Here is an 18853-nt window from a genome sequence, read left to right on the forward strand (position 1 = left end):
ATAAGTCTCAGAGATGATGAGTAACTTGTCCAATGTCACGGAGCCAAGAGATGACAGAGCCAGAACTTGAATCCAGCTCTGCCACATCCAAGGTCACACTCTCATTTGCTACACCACAGCCTCTCCTCCGCCCTCTTCTGTCTTTTGAAACCCCCTGGAATGCATGAGCAAACACCGGTCCAGGTGTGAGTTTCAGCTTCCGGTTTCAAGTTCAAGGTACTACCCAAAGACGGGTGGTGCTGGAGGCCAGCATCAGCCCAAGTCACGGACGCCGCAGTCTCGGGGACCCTGGTGCACCTGTGCTTGTCAGGGGGAGGCGAGACTCCTTGTTCAACGGAGCAGACAGGAAGACACCTGATGGATGACTCGGTGCCGGGTCGGCCCTCGTGAGAACACTGGAACCTGCCCGGCTGGGTAGGAGGAGGGAGTGTCGTCTCACACGGTGCCAGACGCCAGCTCTCTGAGTCACTCTCTGCCTTCGCTGCCTTCTGCATCTGTGGAAGGGTGTGTGTCAGAAGAGCCCCACTGCTACCCAGGGTGGAAATCGGGGCTGCCTCGCCCTCCTCCACAGTCTGTCCCCCACTCTGCTGCCTGAGCGCTCTTGTCTAAATAAGCCATTTCTCCAGCTACCGCCGTCGTCTATCCCAGCTGACTCTTCCAATTACCTCCCTTTGCCTTGCAGCTGTTACACGCAGCCACAGGGAGTTTCATGCTAAGAAAAGTGTCAAGAACAGGGGAGGGAGGGAAAGGCGGGAGAGAGAGGGGAGAAAGAAGAAGGGAGAGGAGGAGGATAAGGAGGAGGAGGAAAGGGAGGGAGGCAGGGAGGGAGGGGAAGTTCACATTCATTAACCAAAGATGCTCATTTCCATGTACATCCCACACGATGTGACTATCATGAGACAGTCAAGAGCTTTTCAAAGCTGGCTTCTAAGTGTAACAGAATGCTCCATTTAAAAAAAGTCCAGGGAGACATTCTCTCACATTTACTACACGGCGTGGCCAGTACTTTCTGCAGGAGTCTGACAGACCCAGGGAGGACTCCCCCACATCCCCCCTCCCCCATGGAGCTGGGTGGCCTGGACCCAGACTTGGAAGATCTGGGCTGTCCTCCTGGCTGGGCCCCCACAGGGCAGTGTGGCCTTGAACCACCCGTCTTTTTCCTTGGGCCTCAGTTTCCTCATCTGTGGAAACCAAGTTGCGACCTGGAATGTTCTGTGGCGAGTACAAACTTTACAGTCATAGCAGAAAAGTAACTATATTTTTGTGTAACTTAGAAGAGTTATATTGAAGCCCCCTTCTGCCTGGTTTGCAGCAACTTAATATAGTCCATTCCCGTTTTAAAACTGGGTCAACTTGGGATTATTTAAACACTCTCTCATAGCGTCTCCCTCGCCTCCCCAGATGGCAACTGAGTGGAAAGGAGCGTATCCCGACTTTCCCGGGCCGTGTTCGCATCTGCTTCTCCCCCTGGCCCCTGGGTCTGCCTCACTCAGGTTACAGCATCCTCACAAAGGCAGCCTCCCTTACCTGGTCCTTACAGGTGGCCTCGTCCACGGCTCGATCATCATCGGCTACGGTCCTCGCTGCCCTCACTGGAGTGCCTGAGGCCCATCACGGCCCCATCTGCATACCCATTGAGCATCGCTGGTCCGCTGACCTCACACCCCAGACTTGTCTGCAGTCCCCTGGTCCTCTCTCTTTCGGTCCTTTCTTGGCGAACTTCCTCAGTGTTTCTGATTCCCGGGTGAGATTTGGTGCCCTCCGCTCATCCCTGCAGCCTACGCCACTGGGGCTCAGGGGGCACGGACGAGGCACTCGGGGGTCCAGGTGATGCACTTCTGCTCTGGAATGATCCATCTGAAAATGAGTGTGCGTCTTTATACCTGGCTGCACCTTCGGGACTCAGCTGGAAGGGGGGGGGGGGGGTGGCCGATGCCAAGATGGCCCTTATCATCTCTACCGATTCTGCTCTAACTGCCCCCCCACACCCTGGCTTAGGGTTTGGGGGTGGGAGGGTTGAAGGAAAACTGGTTGTGCTTGGTTGTGTCTCCCTTCATATCTTTTTGGTTTGACATCTGAATGGTATTTTCAATCTTAGAAATCAAGAATTCACCACCTTAGCCTCAGACCTTGAAGTGACCCCTGCCCCCCCACAGTGGGTGGCTTGTGTTTGGCTGTCTGTGCTGGGGCAAGGACGGAATCTTGAGGTACAAAGGAAGAGATTAAAAGGAGGACATGCAGAGGCGGAGCAAAGCCATTACTAGTACCTGTGACCATTCTATGGCTGAATGATTTGACCCTGCCAAGGGTGAATTCTAAGTTTAACATCAAGGGGTTGCTGTTCTTAAAGGAACTGATTAAAAATTCATACATTTATTGAATTCTTACAACCTGCATTGTTCTAGGACCTAGGAATTCAACAGTGCACAAAACAGATAATGTTCTTGCTTGCATGACATTTTATTAGGAAGATGGACAACAAGCAAACAAACAAATCAATAATGAGGATAATTTTAGCAATTACCAATGTTATGTATCATGATGAGGAGCCAGCTGTGCCATCTAAACCCCAGGAAGATTTACATGAGTCTGAACTCGTGTCTGTCCCCCGGAGCTGGGCAGCTCTGGTGTCCTCAGACCCTGTGGCAGGTCCCGGGAGACAGTATGGGACAGCACAGACCTGGTCCAGAGCCCCACACGGTGGGGGACAGAGCTGTCCTGGCAAGCCCTCCGCGTGGGGACCAACATCTTACAACAGGGTAGGGAGACAGGTCAGAGAGTCAGGGAGGAGTCAGGAGCGGGTTGGCCAGCCACGTGCAGGAGCAGCCCCCACATGCCAGTGGGTTCCTGAGCGCAGGCGCGGGTCCTGGCAGAGGCGCCCAGCTGCACTGGGCCAACCACAGCGCCAGCCCCCACAACCTTGGCGGTCTAGTCCAGGGGTGGGCGCCTGGCCACCTGCACGGTGAGTCTCCCCTCAGTGCCTGTGGCTACCTGCAGTCAGGTGACCTCTGCGAGCCAGAGAAGAAGAGACACCGTGTTTGCAGAAAGAGGGAGAGGAGAACCCGACGGGATGCGGGGCAGAGATGAGCGATGGCGAGTGAGCCCTGACCGCACTGGAGCTCCGCGTTGCAGAGCGTCCAAGCATGGCGCCATGCCTGTCCCGGGCTCCAGCTGACCCCTGGTGTCTCTGTCATCAAGTCCCTTTTGGGTTTAAGCTGGATAAAACTAGGTTTCTGTCGCTGGCTCCCAACACAGTCTTATGCAACTCGCAGCACTCTCACAGCTGCATAGGTAAGACTCCGATGCAAACAGCGGGTGTGACGACAAGTGCTGGCTCCAAGAACAGGAGAGACCCACGCGCTGTAAACTCTCGCCTGGCCTTCCCTCCCGACCCTCCTCCCCACGAGGCTATTGCAGCGGGGCTGAGGGTGTTGCCAAGAGCCCACGTATTCACAGGCGGGTAAACTGGCCACAGAACAGATGCCAGGTGGGATGTAACTTAACTTCACGAGCAGTTTTGCATTTGCCACACCGTGTCTCTGCCACATGTGCCAGCCCATCGGAGTTTTCTCTCTGTTCAAGTTGAACGAGACCCCGGGAGTCACAAGCCACCTGGCAGATTGCTCCTTCAAGTCCCCACAGTAGGGAGGAGACACAGTGAGCCCCACCCACAACGCTGGGGCTCCCTGGGGGCCTCCAAGCCCCTCCCCGTCCACAAGGAGCTGGGATCTGCCACAGTGATGGCTTTTCATCGATGAGTGACAGCCCAGTGGGCTCCTGTCGTCCACACTGTCCTGGACCTTGTGCTCCTCACTCTCCTCCCCTCCTCCGAGCTCACCCTCCTCCTTCCTACCCCACCCTCCTCCGCCCTCCAAGCCCGGAGACACACTTAGAAGCACAGATGGTGGCAGGCATTGCCTTTGGCCAGCAAGGCCCTGGTTAGCAACATATAAGAAACATCTAATTGCTTAAAAAGTCAATTGGAAGGACTCCCACTTTAATCCATATGGCAAACTAGTCATTCAGAGGGATCTTTTTCAATACAGCATACTGAACTTTTTCTTTTTAATTGAAAGCACAATGGAACTTTCAGGAAAGGAAAGCAGTTCCTCGGAGACCGGAAGTGACAATAAAGCTGGAACTCAGAGGGCAAGCAACACTATGGCTGGTACTTTTTGGTCCCTGGCGGTCTAGAACCTGGACTTTAGTGGGCCACATGCACCAGGGAGAGGAATGCCCAAGTGCACTTTTCCAAATGTTTGAAAAATGCCGTCTCATTCCGCTACACAGTGAGCACGTGTCAAAGTGTCATGTAAGCCATTCATGAGAAAACCAGCAGGAGGCAAAGACACTGTAAGGGCAGACACCCAAAATGTGATTGGATAGGGAGATAGGTAGATAGATAGATAGAAAGGAAATAATATTGGATTACTGTTTCTGAATTGTATTTTTTTGAATGGCGTCATATTCTACACGGAGAGAAGTTATAACTTTCAGCACGATCTCTCCTACCAACAAAAATCATTTGCATCCATCTCATCAGCAATTATTTTCTACAAACTATTACCTCGCTTTCCAGACTCTACGTTTTCTGGGCACTAATCGATAGCGAACACCGTTGCGTTTCCCCTATCTAGAGAGTCACGTGACCTGTCAGAGAGTCCCCCTAAAGCGACAATGAAGTTCGGCCTTCTTACGGGTGACCGTGGCATACCAGGCGCAAGGACATTGATTCTCAAGTATGTCTTATATTGTGTGTCCTGCCATGGACAAGGAATGGGGTAGAAGTCACTGGAAAATCCTCTTCTGTTGTAACACGGTCACCTCCACCCTGCATCTACTGACTGTCTTGCAGCGTCTTCCCCTGTACAGCTGAAGAGTATCTGTCCTTGGAGCACACTCACCCAGGCCCTCAGTGTTTGAGGAGCAGATCTCCCTGGGTGCTGCTGACCAGCTGAACCCTATTTCCATTTGCAAAATAACATTATTTCCCGTCACGTTATTTGCCTTGCTGGATAGAGGCCTTTGACCTGACACCGTCTTCCAGCTGCTCATCCAGCAAATGAAGCCACTCGGCTCTAGGCCTGTTTGTCTTCAGGCGCCTACCGAAGTGCCGCCGGCAGAGCTGGGCCCCTGCCCTGAGGCTGGGAGTCTCATGGGGACCAAACAACGAAGTCCAGCTGGCGGGAAGCAGGGAGAACCCACGTCCACACTCACCTGTTTATCCAGAAGCGCCGTGGATGCGTCTGGAGAGCGCCCGTTTAGAAGACACTCCCCAGGCGCCCGCTGCACTTCTCGGCAGCTTTCGCCACACCTGGCAGCCACCATGTGCCTTTCCCCGCCGCTTCTCACCTCCAGGAACACAGAAGGTGCGGCAAACAAAGCCACGAGGGTCCGTTAAACCAATGCTGCGTCTCCCCAATGGATCTGGGGACCCCCCAAGTTCTCAGTGGCCTCTCTGAAACACTCAGAATCTCGCTCTTGAGAGTGTTTAGGACTCCGTCTTTCCTGCCCAGCAGGTTGATGGCACACCTTGGCCTCACAGTGTGAAACAGGGACATGGGAGCTGGTCTGGGTTTGCTGCCTGGCCCCACCTCATGGCAGGTGTGTTGGTCTGCTAGGGCGGCCCCGCCCAAGTACCACAAACTGGGGGCCCACCCAGCAGATATGTACTGTCCCGCAGCTCTGGAGGCTGGAAGTCCAAGGTCAAAGTGCTGGCCGAGCTGGCTCCCTCGGAGTGCTGTGAGGGAGAACCTGGTTCACGCCTCTCCCCTGAACTCCGGAGGCTCGCCGGCAAGCTGGTGTTCCTTGGCTTCTGCTGCCTCACCCTGACCTCTGCCTTCGTCTCCACGTGGTGCGGTGCTCCCCGTGTGAGCGTCCGTGTCCCAATGTCCCCTCTTTGTGAGGGCACCTGTCCTACTGGATTTGGGCAGCACCCAAGGTCCGCACGACTTCATCTTAACCAATTCCATCTACGGTGTCCAAATACAGTCACATTCTGAGCTACTAAGGTCGGGACTTCCACACATGAAATCTGAGGAACGAGACTTGGCCCACAGCACCAGGTGCGCAGCCTGGACAGTCTCTCAACCTCTTAGATCCTCAGCTTCTTACCTCTAACATTAGGATATGCTTACCTTGTGGGCACCCAGGAGGAGGGAGTCAGCACAGTGCCGGGCACACAAAGGACATCTGAGATTCCTTCCAATACTCACAGGACTGCAAATGTCTTAGGCCATGGCACCTAGGTCTGCTTGGCCCTTAACAGTTTTGTCTACTGGGTTCCAGTTCTGTTTAGAGAAAAGCTCTGCTTGGAAAAGCAAAACCACATCGATATAAGCAAAGCAGCACATTATACTGCAAAGAGCCCTACGCGAAGATCCGAAGCACCAAGTCCCATCTCAGCGTGGGCAGGCACTGACCCGCAGGGAACCCCTGGGCTCCAGGGCACTCTGAGGAGCAGTGGCATAGCCAGCGCAAGCAAGCGGATGTGTGCAAACGCCCTCTAGGACGTGCTCACTGTGACCAAGGACGTAGCGTGCTGTGCAGCCGCACTCTGCAGTCAGGAGTACACGAGGGAGTCAGCCCGCATTCATGCCAGGGCTCCCCCACTTGTCAGCTCCGTGTTCTATCGATCCCTGCACTCATCACCTCCATTGTTTGTGCTGATTTATGGGCGAGGGGTGGGTGGACCCGAGATGCCCGGCTCACTCATTACACCTTGTGCTGCCGAGAAATCAATGCCAGGGTTTCGGGAAAGATCAGAAGTCTTCAGAGTCTGCCCTGCACCAATAAACCAAGCCGAGTTCTGGCGCCTGCTGGTCAATTCGGCCGTAAGTATCAGGACAAGTGAGAACAGGAGACCGAGTGAAAGAAAGGAATCAATGTCAAGAAAAGTCGGGATCCCACACACAAGGCTTTTTGACTGCGGGTCGGCAGTGGGCTCTGGGGGCTATCAGGTTCAGGACCCCCAATGTTTCAAACTTCTTCCTGGCCAAAGACTCCCCAGGCGCCAGGGACAAGAATCCCAATGCTAACACTGTTCCATTAAGTTATTCTCCTCGGACAAGGCCAATGCAATTCTGTAAATCAGGTGTCTTTTTCGATGATGCCCAAGCTGAGGCAGCACCCACGGGAGCCTTGGGCAGCAGGATCCGAGGCAGATCCAGTGTTCGGGAGCCCACTGAGCAGTCAGGAGCGAGAGGCACATGCCCGCACGGCAGACCAGCCACGCCGCTGATCAGAAGCCAATTTCAAACACCACCTTGGCCTTCAGAACCCAACAAACTTCAGCAGGCATCTCTCCACCCACGTCGCTCGCATTCAGCCCGCGTGGTTTCTTCCGTACATCCACACGAGCCCCGGCTGGCTCTTGCCGTGGGTTTTTCTCCGGCTCAGATTTCACCAGGGGCTGTTGACACGCCCCTTCTGACCACAGCCCTCCCCCAACCGTTTTACCCTCCTTCACCTGTCCGCCCACGGTGGACCTCAGCACCGCTGCCCGCCCCCGGCTTCAGTACTCCTGGTCTGCATATAGTTTCTAGAGAAACTCTTTCCTGAGCAACGGGATGACCCAAAGCAGATTAACAACCAGGACTCCACGGGCACGAGGGGCTCTGAGGCCCACCAGGCAGAACGCTGGGACAGAAGCTAGAGAAGGGCATGGACTTCGGACAGCAGGGAAGGGCAGGGGGGGGGGTGGTGGAATACAACAGGAACCATGGGTAAGTGTGGGGCCAGCAGGCTTCCCTGAGGATTCCGGAGAAGGGGGTCGGAAGACCAGGGAGTGGTCCGGCCACACACCAACACACACGCACTGGTGTGGACTAGACGTATGACCCTGCAAGCAAAAAAACAAGAGGACCTTCACCCTAAGGCAAATGTCTGGGCCATCAGAGGAACTTTCTAGAACTCTGTCTCAGGGAAGGGTCAAGACAATGGAGACAGGAGGTGGCTAACCGCACCCACCTGGACATGAAGACAGGGCAAAGGCAGGGACGAAGGCAGGTTGTGGGCACCAGCCCTCACCTGGGTCCCCTCCGTTCCTTAGTGCTCAGCCAGGCCGCGGGAGTGCTGCCGGGAACAGCCTCCGTGCGAAGGGAGCCCGCGGCCTTGCTCTGAATGGGGCCTCCCAGCCACCCCCGGGGTCCCCAGCACCCCTGTGTCAGGACGGGCAGGACAAACACAGGGAAACCTCATCACCTCCGAGAAACGGGCCACACATTGGCCCTCCCAATTAGAAACATGAACCTGGGACAGCGCGTCCAGGACATGGCGCCCTTCTGCTCCTCCAGCTGCGTGTCCAGGCAGGGTACGACTGGCCTTCTCGTTGGGCCGCCCCTGTGTGGCCCTCGGCTCCTCCATCCCACAGGGCTGCCAGGCGCGGTGCAGCAGCAGCCACCCCACCGTTCAGAGGACCGTCCAAACAACAGAGCGTCGGGATCCGCACCCAGAACGGAGAGGCTGCAGGGCCCTGCTGCAGCCTGCCCCCTAGTGGCGCGGAGGCCAGATGCTGAGACAGGGGCCTGACACGCAGGGGGAAGGGCTCAGCACCTTCCTTCTGGTTTTGGGCAGGCAGTGGAAGGAACCGGAGGGAGGGTGGGAAGGAGGTGCACACCACGGCAGCTGTTTCTACCTCCTCCTTTGAAACGCGCTACAAAAATAATAGACTTTGTGGACGCGATGCGCTCGGTTCCCGTGCCAAGGCTGGCTGGCAGCTCTCGGAATGAAGGCAACACTGTTCTTGTGGGGGAAATTTTGCATTCTCACCACTTGAATGGCGGCCATCTCTTGGACAGTGGTCCTAACCTTTTTTTTTTTAAGGTTGCTTATATATGCAGCCTCTTTCACAGTCTCAGAAAGCCTCTGGAAATGCCTTATTAGAAACGCAAAAGTTTGAAAGGTGTATGCTTTGAAATGTGCCCCTTCCTCCCACAAACTCCTGTGTTGAAGTCCTTACCCCAGTACCTCCAAGGGTGGGCTTAGTGGAAATAGGGTCCTTCCAAAAACGAGGAGTTAGGATGAAGTCACACCGGCGCCGGGTGGGCCCCTCACCCAATAGGGCTGATGCCTTATACAAAGGGCACCCTCTCACACAGATGTGCATGCATGCGCACAGGAAGAGCCAGCAGCTGAGGGGGAGGCAGAGGACCACGGGGCGAGGTGGCAGAGGCCCAGGAGCGCCGCAGATTTCCGCGCACCTCCCGAGTCCAAGCACGGAACAGGTCCACCCTCTCAGCCCTTGGGAGGAAGCAACGCCCCCCAGCACCTCGGTCTTGGGCTTCTGGCCCCCAGAACTGTGAGGGAACAACGTCTTTTGTCGAAGCCCCTCATTTGGCGGTTGGTTGTTCCAGCAGCCCCACACAGCCGACACAAAGGCACGGACACCTGCAGCAGGAAAGGCCACCAGGGGTGTTGGACCCGTTGGCATCGCCAGGCCTCCCCAGAAGAAGAAGAAGAGTTGTCTTGGGCCACACGTTAAATACACAAACACTAATGAAAACTGGTGAGCCAAAAAAAGGTTGTAGGTAAATTAACGATTTTGTGTTGGGTCGCAGTCATAACCGTCCTGGGCCGCATGCAGACTGAGGGCTGCGGGTGGGGCACCCCCGGGGGTTGAAGGAAGCTGTCCAGTGCCGTTTAAGGGACTAGATGGACTCTGGGTGTGGAGAGGGGGTGAGGAGCGTGTAATTCGGGGAGAAGAAATACTTCGCCTTCCTGAAATGTATTCTCTCACTGAAGAACAAGATAGGCATTCAGAGGTCAAGGCTTGGGGCTGTAGCCACATTCCGACTCTCCTGTCCTGCTTAAATATCGTTAACGTGGTGACACCAGAGTTCTGGTCTCAGTTCTTTCGTGCACACGGGCTACATCCCCTGGCCCGACACCCAGTGGTCAGGTGTCCCAGAAGCTGGCCTCTGAGACCAGGGAGGGTCCCACTCTCCTAAGCAACAATTGCAAGGAAGGGAGTGTTTAAGTGCATTTAGCACGTCCACCGGCTGGACAAGCCCCAGAGGTCTGGTCACCCATTGGTCACTGGCACTGCGCCCTACAGAGCTCACTGCAGGAGGGTGATGCACCTGCAGCCAAGGGGCAGGTATTAGGGGAACGGAGCTGCCCAGTGGGCCACAGCCTCTGTTCTGTCATCGCAGCTCTCCCTGGAGCACCTTTGCCCCCAGAGCCTGCCACTTACTGCCTGGGACTGCCTCCAGTTGTTTGTCTGAGTACAGGAATCGCTGGCCTTGGTCCGAACACTGCTCCGTCAGTTACTCACTGTGCGACCTCGGGCAGGCTATTAACCTCTTTGAGTCTCACTTTCCTCAAAAAATAGTAGTGGCTTTGGGTTGGGTTAAGTAAAATAATCCATCTAACAGGATTAGCCCACCTTCAGGTACAGGGTAGGTCATGCATCCACATTAACTCCTTCACAGGCTCACTGCCACACCTGAGGAAGATGTCACCCTGCTCCCCTCCCCTCCCCTCCGGGAAACATCCCCCTTCTCGCTTAACCAAACCCACCGTCCCAGTTCAGAGCGGCCAGGCAAACTCCTGGTGCTGGGATGGACCAGCGCAGGCCGCACTGCAAGTCCATTGTTAGATGCTGACCACACCCATTTCGACCAGCCGGGTGAAATCACACCGAGCTCGCCTGTCCCACCTCTAAAGTGCAAGTCTGCAGGTAAGAGCACCGAGTAGCCTGTTTCCCTGAGTGTGCAAGAGCGTGTTTCCACTTTCACAAGAAACTGAGAACTAGTGGGAGTTAGCTGGAGGAGAAACACTGGGCAATTGTCTTTTTCCCGAACTCATTTGCATCTGAATTCGGGAGGAGCAGAGCAGCTGAGAACAGATGACATCAGTGTCAGTGGATTCATAAGCAGCCAACGTATCCCTGCCCACGCGGCCAGCTGTCAGGCCGACTCCGCCCACGTTATATGTAACAAACACGTCCGTCTCTCATCGCTGGGTCAAAAACACTGAGTGCTTCTGGGGCGGGGCAAAAGTGAGTTTACCGTTGTCTGTACGGAAAGTAATGTAATAATCAATACATACTAATACAAGAATAAACTTTGTGTTTCACGTACTCACAGCTGTAAGCTTACTTTCGCCCACCCCTGTATTAACGTAAGTTAAATAAATAGATGTGGGTTCCTTGTCAACTATACTAAAGGATTTTTTTAGATATCAACTTCAATTGAGTTTTCTTAGATGCCTGTCATTATTGAGGGATTTTTTTCTTTTTTATGTGAACTCCTAGGCAGATTTTTTTTCAACTACCAAAGAAAAAAATCTGTTCTCTATTAACTTTTCAGGGTTATCATTTTTTTTTCCAAGGTCAAAGTCACCCACTGAAACATGCATATGCTGAGACACAAAGTGATAAAATTACTCTGGAAGCCCATTTAAGTGGCATTTAAATTTGTTCAAGAAGGAAAAGTGAATGCGCACATGTTAAAAAAACCCTAGAAATATACACACAAATATGTTAATACGTCATCTTTTCCGCCCTTTAGGTAGCAGGATTGTGAGCAATTTTATTTTCTTTGGTTCATTATTTTCCTTTCGCTTCCATCAGTCTCTCCAAGTTTTCTGTATTGAGACCTCGCGCTGCTGCTTTTTTAGGGCACCTCGGGAGCAGTTTTGGGTTCACAGCGTTACTGAGCTAAGATGCAGAGATCTCCCATGCGCGCTCTGCACCTCCCCCACACCATGCAGAGCCTCCCCCATCATCAACAGCCCACACCAGAGTGGTGCACCTGTGACTCGGCAACAACCTACACCTACACTTCATTGTATCTCTCAAGGCCCATAGCTGACATTATAGTTCACTCTGGGTGTTGTGTGTTGTGTGGGTCTGGACAAATTTAAAATGACACGTACCCACCACTGCAGCATCATACAGAATAGTTTCACTGATAAAAACAAACAAAAAAAGAACCTTCTTATTGGTATTTTGTTTCTGATTTCACGTTCTACTTATCCGTTGCTGCTATATTGGGAAATAATTTATTTTTGTGTATTAACCTTGCATCCTGCAACCCTGCTACAATCGCTTATTAGTTCTGGTGTTTCTTTTGTGATTAGAAAAGAACGCATCTTTCACAGTTGCCTGAGATTGCTCTTCTGAGAGGGAGACAGGTTCGCGCTCTCCTGCCTTTCTGTTCTCTCAGGTGACTCGCGCCCCCACGTGGATGTGCTTGCTCAGAAGGCCCATGGAGAGCTGGCTCCGCAACCTCGCAGGTGGAAGGAGCGTGAAGATGGAAAGAAAGGAAGAATGTGAGGCTGTAGACAGGAGACAAGCCCAGGGGAAAGCTGTGTTCATCGGGACCTTGCGGAGCCTCCACAAGGGAGCACGTTCCAGAACAAAAGTTTCTCTCGCTCACAGGTGAATGGTTGCAGGACGGCTCCCTTCTGCATCTGAAACGGCCGCGTCTAAGATGGGTCTCTGCCATATCCCATGCCAGGTTGCAGGAAGAAGGAAGAGCATCCGAGGTGGTGGCACACCCCACTTTTGCTCACTGTCTATTGGTGGGAGCTTGGTCACATGGCGATACCTGCAAGGGATGCTGGGAAAGGGCACCCAGCTGGGTGACCCTGCGTCCTGCTGCTAAGTGTCTGCTATCTTGAATGAAAGAGATGGTGGATGGTGTTGGTGGACAAAGAGCAGTCTCTCTCACAAAGAGGGAAGAGGTGGCAAGGTGATGGGGGAGGGTTAAAGGGTGAATAGGGGTGAGAGCAGAGAAGCAGAGAGAATTACCAGTGGGAAAGCCCCGAGGCTGGATTTCCGGCGGAGCCTGCAGTACCGCGGCCAGTCGCTGGGTGTCACTGCGGGGTTCAGGTTCCGGGAGCAGGGTGTCTGTGACTGCAGTGGGGAAGGAGAGCTGTTGGCCTGACCTGTCCGCACTCCAGGTTCACCTCGTGGCTCCTGTTCGTGAGATTGTGCTTCAGACTTTTTCAATTGTTTTCCTTTTGTGCCCTCTTACTGGACCCCTTCAGTTAAATGACGCGACCAGACACCTGGAACAGAAGCAGCATCCGGACAGGCGTGATGGGAAGCAGGGTCTTCTGCTGGCTTGAAAAAACACAGCACACTTCCTCCCCTTTGCATGGTGGCTTGGCTTTCTCCACGGCCAAGGGCTGTGATAAGGACTAAATGAGCCTTACGTACCTGCCTGGCTCATGGTACGTGATGGGGAAACTGAGGCCCAACTCAAGTGGCCTGTCTAACCATTCAAAATCAGGTCTTCTAACTTCCAGTTCTACTGGCACTCCAGGCACAGCTTTCGTGGGCTCCAACCAGACAGGCAAGTGGCTGGCCAGATAAAATTGAAAACCAAGCGAAGATTCTGAAAGAGCACAAACTCTGTGAATTAGAGCAGGACATTTAAGGAGTGGAGATGTTGGTCGAAACAGCTAACAGATCCCTGAGGGTCAGGAGAGAAGAGAAAAGGAAGAGGGAGAGAAAGAAGGACTGTCGGGCACACGAAGGCCCTGACGTTCTCATTCTCAGGAAAGGGGACCAAGACACGAGGCAGCCCCACGCGACTCCGGCAGCTGCGGCTGCAGAAATCTGGAAGGGCTCACCCTGGGATGGAAGAGGTGCTCATTGTGGGGAGGGGTGCTGGGGAGACGTGTCTACACCAGACTCAGCCTCCCCGGCTGGTGGTCACATTTTCAGGAAGGACTCCAGAATCCTGCCACAGCTGCTCCCAGCTCCAGCCGGCCGGCCGGGCACCCCTCGCTTCTGTTTTACTTTAACCCCACTGGGATCGGGAGACAGATGACCTTTCCATAATTGGCAATCCCAATACAAAGACACTCTCTCTGAACAGGACGGTGTTTGGAAGGCTTTCGTGTTTGGTAGACTCGAAAGCTTTCCAGCAGCACCGCCCCCCGATTTCCCCATGTGCTTCAGGCCGTGAGGGGAGCCCCGTTCCCCGAATAAAAGGCCACTCCCACAAGAGCCGTTCCTAGCCAAGTGAGTCTGACGTAGCAGAGGCCAGAAGCCCTAAGTCAGCCATTTGCAAACTTTTCCATCTCACGGCACACGCTCACCACTCAAATTCTGCGGCACACCAGAAACTATATCTTTTCCCAATCTGACCCCCCCCAAAAAAAGTATAATTTTGATTCATTCACACTGGACAGCTCTTGTTCTGTTAGCTGTTGTCATTTTTTTCATTTGACAGTCTAAGGGAAGGGAGGTCCGTGCCCCTGAGCAGTCAGGTGTTGCATTGTTTAAAATTCTTGTGGCTCCACGGTTCAAACTCACTGCTCTAGGCAGGTGTTAAGTTGCTAATAACGCAGCCCCTGGTTTTCTCACACACCAGGCAGGGGCAGGGAAACGCTTCCACTCTGCCCTTGCTCGAAAATGTGTTTCTTCTCTGTTTTTACTTCTCTATACTCTTGTTCTCATTTCCTCTATAATTCACTCGAGTTTCAGCTGGCTTTGCAACCATGACTATTTCTGCTTTAATACGGCTTTGGTGCCTCTCCAGCCTGAGCCTGCGCTGTGATTTCTGAGGGTCTGCTCAAACACTGATGGCCAGCCCCACCCCCAGGGTCTGTGACCCTGGAGGTCCGGGGTGGAGACTGAGAATCTGCATTTCTAACAAGTTCCCAGGTGCTGCTGCTGCCACTGGTCTGGGGACCACACTGGAGAGAAGGACACTCTTAGATAAACTCCGTGGGCTCTGCCTTAGCCAGTGCCATCCAATCTCACTGCACTTTTCCTCCCTGCGTTTCCAAGGAGAGCTTGTCACAATATGGCAACACTCTCTTCCACGCCCAAAGAGGCACCAGTGAAGCTCCTAGAAGAGATCGTGGCAGTCAGTCGGAGAGCAGAGCCATGCCACAGGGCAGTGAACCTCGAGCATCCAGTCCCACAGTGGCCCCAGAAGGACTCACCCCCAAACGGGGTGCAGGTTCCATGTCCACCCTGAGGTTCACACCATCTCTGGGATCCCTACACTTGGCCCTGACCTGAAGTCCCGGGAGCCCCAGAACAAGCGGGAGCTGAGCGTTCTCCCAGCCGTCCTCACACCCGGGAATGCCAGCCCCTTCCAAAGAGATCTCCGTCACTACGGACGGAGTCCAGCATGGTCCCTCAGCTGGCAGGGCGGGGGGTGGCGTTTGTCTGATGCACTGGGTGTTAAAGACCCAAGAACTTTGAGGTCGAGTCTGACAGGCAGTCCTCCTCTTAACTGAAAAATAAGTGAAACATAGGTTCACTTGAAGTTCCTCAGAAATAGGGATGTGGAAATCACTACAGAGATGTAAGCCATTTTCAGTTGAAAATAATATAGATTAGAAATAATAGTTACATTTCCCAAAGGATTGAGTGGAAGCTTATTCTGGTCCTTACGACATCCTAAATTTCCTAGGCTGGCCGTTTGAGAGGAAACCATGAATGCTCTTTAACTCCTAATTCACAGTTCAACAGTCCAATTCTTCTAGGAAGTTTCCAGTGCATTTCAATAAGGCCATGGGGCCCTGCACTGGTCTCTGAGTGCTGCCCTCTGGTGGTCTGCTGAACATATGCAGCTAAAGCTTTCTGGAGTCCGCACGCCTATTTCTTCAAATCTCTGGCAGCAGGGCCCTGAAACTGGTTTCTCCCACCAAACGGGGAACGGAGTTTGCCACACTCGGGTGTCTCCACAGGACTGAGACCCTTGCTCTGATGGCTGTTGCTTCACCAACGCTCTGCGCACAGAGGAGGTAGGAGAAATCATCGAGACAGGTAGTACTGATTTTTCCAGCCTTTGTTAAAGAGAAACTTTGGGAAGTAAGAAGGAGAACAGTCTCGTGTATACGAATATGCACTTATGCATGTATGTGTGCATGCATGTGCCTAGGTGCACCGCATGTGTACAAGTGCATGCGTTCCGCTCCGCTCCCCCGTCCTGCCCCTGCAGACGAGCGCGAAGAGCAGCCTCCGGCCCTGGCTCCGCCTCCCCGGCCTCAGCTGCCTCGCTGCAAAACGACGTCCCTGAAACTAATATTAAAAAATATCCAATGCAAATTGTAACTGAAAAATAACTCTTTTAAAATTAGCAAAAAAAAAAGTCCCACAAAAACAATGTTATCGAATAGATCATCTCTGAAGTCCCTCCCTGTCCCCAGTTCTGATCCTTCTTAGAAAACAACAGGAGAGAAAGCCTTTCCCACTGCTCCCTCCGGGTGTCTGAGCTGCCACCCCTTGCCTGCCTGTCTTCCTTCTTGCTTCGCTTTGCATGTTTTCTAACAAAGGATTCTGTCGTTTTGTATTACTGACACGCTCCCCTCTTTTTGCACCCATCGGGACTTTCATGTTACACAGTGAAAGTTTCTTTCTTTTTTCTTTCTTTTTTTTTGAATCTCAGTCCAGGGCCACCCTCCATCCCAGAGCCCGTAGACTCGGCGCAGCCAGGAAAGACGGACCTGTGTCAGCAGAGGGAAACTCGAAGCAGTTTCTGTAAGACCACAATGAGCACCCAAAGCCTGGATGAGAGCCCACAGCGGCACAGGGTGGGCGGGGTAGACTTCTCCCCTGTGGCCTTTGCGGAGAACACGTGTGCTCTGAGTGGACACGGCGGCCCAGCACCCAGCCAGCCCGACCTACGTCCTGCTGGGAGGACTCACGGGGGAGAAGGCGGTGCGTTTGGGAGGGTGGCTGGGGACACGGGCGGGGTAAGGCACTGGCCCCTGCAGCAGCTCCCAGCAGCTCCCAGCAGCTCCCAGCAGCCCTGGTGGCCGAGCAGGTGTGGGCTGCGGACAGCGAGCTCCTGTGACGCGAACAGCAGCGTCCAGGCCTTCACCAGAGGAGCCGGATCGCCCCAGACGCTCCCAAACCACGGCGGGGGGGAAGGGGGCATTGAAGGAGGCCTGGGGATTTGCACCTCCCTGCTGGAGGGAGTTCCATACCCGGGACGTGACCGGATCTTACCGCGGACGTGGCCGGATCTTACCCGCCACCCGCCGGGGGTGTGTGAAGCTGCAAGCGGGCTGCGGAATCCAGGGAGAAGCGGAGGAGGCGCCCACCGACGGACGACGCTTCTCTGTGCTGACCCTGCCGCCTCCAGAAGCTCGTCTGGCTCTGTTAGTACACAAACTTCGAGCACGTCCAACAAATAGAGAAAATAGTATAATGCGGTCCCGTGTACCTAAAAAGTTATTACCGCATCACCAATCTTATTTCCTCTGCCCCGCTTCGTCCCACAGTTATTTGGAGGTCAGTACCAGATTTTCATAGCATTTTGTCCATAAATGTTTCAATATGCATCTTACAGTTAAAGACTAGTCTAAAAAAATAAATAAAATAAAACCGCATCACCACAACACCATTATCACATTTTAAAAAATCACTAAGTGCCTTATGTCATCAATCCCCCAGGCAGTATTCAAATGTCTAAGAGCCCTATAAATGCCACGTGCCTTTTTACAGCTTGTTGCAGAGTCTAAATAAAACACATACTGTCTGTACTGAGAAAAGTCTAGAACAAAAGTGAACTTCTCTATCCCCACTTTATGTTTTATGACATGGCCCTAGTAAGGAGGGGATTTTTTTTTTTCCTTATACAAAGAACTTTCAAAGGCTCTATTAGTCATGGGGAAGCTCTTTCCAAGGGCCCGGGGTTTGTAGCCTCACAACTAGAAGCACTTGGCCATTTGAGTGCCTAGCGATGCTGGCAGGCAGTCATTTCCCGCTGGGGGCCATCTGGGACCCCTGTTCCTCCTGCGCGTGCCCCCTGCCTGCTGGCGAGGTCTCCTCTGAGGCCTCATTACTTCCGGGGGCTCATGTGCCGCATCAGCCACCAGGGGTCTCCCGAGGAACTCCACGGACCTCAGACTTCCCCTGAAACCCAGCTCGATGCGTCTCACTATAGGCTGAACACACCAGGGCGGGGCTTGCCTCCTCATTCAGGTCCCATTCGGTCAGCAGGAGAGACCAGACCTCAGGGACACGTGGCTGGTACCCCGGAGTTAGCAGTCCATTGCTCTGCTGAAGGATTTGAGGTTTGCAGCCCCTCCGGGCTCCATGGTCTTCCTTGAGCATCCGCGTGAAGGCAAAGACAGCAAACGCGGATGGGGGCGTCCCCAGCTAAGAAGCTCCTGGTTGCCCCATGATTACGAACACACTTTTCCATTAGTAAATACACAGAAGAGCGTTGTGACAAGCAGTGTGAGACGTGGAAGGAGGGATGGCTGGCGGGAAGCGACACACTCGGAAAGAACCCTGGTCTACACCTGGCCTTGTGAGTCTCTCCCTGTCCCTGGGTCTCATTGCTGGAGACCGAGGGGGTTGGCGCAGACGCCACTGGCCGGGGCCCCCTCCCTCTCCTTTGGGAGTCTCTGTTGCCAGGCTGTATTCCCTTGTAGGGCTGCTGCTGCGACAGAGAGCCACACACTGGCTGGCTGAGAACAGCAGAAATGTGTCGCCTCACAGTTCTGCAAGGCTGGGAGTCCTAACCGAAGGGTAGGCAGGCCCATGCTCTCCTGGAGGGTCTGGGGGGAATCACACGCAGTCTCCTGTGTGTGCCCCCATCGGGAATCGAACCTGCAACTTTTTGGTGTATGGGACGATGCTCCAACCAGCTGAGCCATCTGGGATTCTTCCTGCTTCTTCTAGTGCCTGGTGCCTGCGGCCATCCTCGGGGGTCCTGGCTGGCAGGTGGCCGTCGTCTCCCTGCGAGTCTTCACATCACCCCCCTCTGTGCACATCTGCCCCTGGGTCCCAACTGCCTTTCCAGAAGAACACCGTCGTGTTGGATTAGGACCACAGCCCCACCCAAGGGCCTCAGTGAGCTGGATTGCCTCTGTATAATAGGCCCTACCTCCAAATAAGGCCACGCCCTAACAGACACCGGGGTGTTAACAT

Source organism: Phyllostomus discolor, chromosome 9 (genome assembly GCF_004126475.2).
Source record: "Phyllostomus discolor isolate MPI-MPIP mPhyDis1 chromosome 9, mPhyDis1.pri.v3, whole genome shotgun sequence".
Taxonomy (NCBI): domain Eukaryota; kingdom Metazoa; phylum Chordata; class Mammalia; order Chiroptera; family Phyllostomidae; genus Phyllostomus; species Phyllostomus discolor.